Raw genomic sequence first — 2128 nt, forward strand, 5'->3', positions numbered from 1 at the left:
AGCCTAAAAATCAAAACTCAGGATCTGTGACACAAACATCCAAATGCATGCTAGTACAGGTATTTAAACAAGCATTTCACATTCTCTCACTTTTTACAACAAATTCCTAAAGAGATTAATTTGTAAAATTAGATCTAGAAGAGTCAAAGGACACAGACTATATGAGGTTCAGGATCAGTGAGTCCCAACATCACATGTGGAGAAGGTAAGAATCTCTCATGATGTCTTCAGTAGTAGTAGCCAAATCCAGATCCATAGCCAGAGCCACATCCATAACCACAGCCATAGAGAGAGCGAGAGCCATAGCCATAACCACAGCCATAACCACAGCCCAGTCTGCGGTAGCCACATCCGTAGCCACAGCCACAACCATTGCCCAGGCCTCCATAACCATAACCCAGACCTCCATAGCCGTAGCCCAGGCCGCCATAGCCACAGCAGCCATAGCCTCGACCGCCATAGTAGTTTCCGTAGTAGCCGCACATGGTGCTAGTTGTTGGGTTGTTCTTGGGTAGAGAAGGAGCGTAGTTGACGAGTCTAGAGAGGTCTCCCTATGGAGGGCCTTTTATATGTCCTCAGTGTGGGAGGGGCCCAACATGTGCTCACACCATTGGCTAATTTTATGAGTAATGTAATTGTTTTGTGGTTCAACCATGATAACACTTCAGAGTCATTAAAGAAGCTAGCTTCGCTTGGTGTCTCATGTGAACATTCCTTATCTCATTACGGGTATGAGGAATCATAGAGACTAACAATTAGACAATCCTGAACCAAATGATGCTTATGTGCCTATGTTCTATATAAAAGAGAACATTTTTTCAGTCATATAATTTGGTTTTTATCCCTCTATTTTTATTACCCTAAAATAGTATAAAATAGTACTCTCTTTTGAATGATAAGCTTTTCTTCACTCTCAATGAAAATTCATTTTCTTCTTCTAGGATTGAATTCCTTTATTTTTCTGAAACTGCACATACCTTTCATTCCCTTGATGGTGATAGTAATACAACTAATTAGTATTTATAGAAAATGTACTCTGAACCAAATGCATTGAGTTTAATTCTTATACAGATGAATGTAACTCCCACTTGGATTTAATTTCTATTTAAGTACTGTAAAACAGAAGTTATTCCCTGTAATTCTATTTCTCCATTTATTTTTCCAAGTTGAGTGCACAATGATTAGTTAATATCCTAATCAATAATATATTTTTATTTTATGTAAGCAACTATACCATACTTTCCTTGATTGTATTATTAAACTGAGCTCCCTTTCTTTATTGAGATAGCCAAGCATTATTCTGTTTGTGACAAGAAATGCTGGGTTCTCTTTCACATTTTTAAAATCATTACTGTCTCCATTCAATTTAGTGAGACAATTATTCCTACTTATGCATGAGAGTAGTTACATGTTTCAGTTGATATACACATTCAGTCCTTGAGAGAAAAAACTGGAAATAAAATTATCCACATATCCAGTATTTGCATCTCGGTAAGAGTATAAAAAGAGTGAAAAACCTCTCCTTATAAATTATTTTCATGCTGATTTGTGTGTGTGTGTGTGTGTGTGTGTGTGTGTGTGTGTGTTGAGGATTTCATTATGTAGACCTTGCTGGCCTCAAAACCATGATCCTCCTGTCTCAGTCTCCTGAGTGCTAGGATTACAGGGGTGTGTGTACCATTCTTAATTAGTAAATTAATTTTGTAAAGTGGACACTTTATTAAGACATTTATTCGTGGTCATAGGGTTTAAGATGTTATAATTAGGTGACATATCCATTATATGTTTTTAACATTTTACAACCAAAAAAACCATAGTGATCTCAACTTATCACACTTAAGAGTCAATCAATCGATAACATATCAGTTAATGCCTTCCTAAAATACATTCTTTTTAGACTCTAAGAAGAACACAGTTATACTTCAGAACAATGACATTCAGAATATTGAATATTTCAAAATCTTCATTAGAAATGCTTATAGAATTATTTACCAAAAATCCAGTTTATATTTAATCGCAAGTTGTTCTTTGCTACGTCCAGCCACCTAGAGTTTGGAAGACATGAGCTTCACAGTCTGACCCGTCATTACCTTGAGATAGCCATGGGAATGCTGTCTCAGGCTCTAAT

Source organism: Nannospalax galili, unplaced genomic scaffold, assembly GCF_000622305.1.
Source record: "Nannospalax galili isolate Female #2095 unplaced genomic scaffold, S.galili_v1.0 scaffold136, whole genome shotgun sequence".
Classification (NCBI taxonomy): Eukaryota; Metazoa; Chordata; class Mammalia; order Rodentia; family Spalacidae; genus Nannospalax; species Nannospalax galili.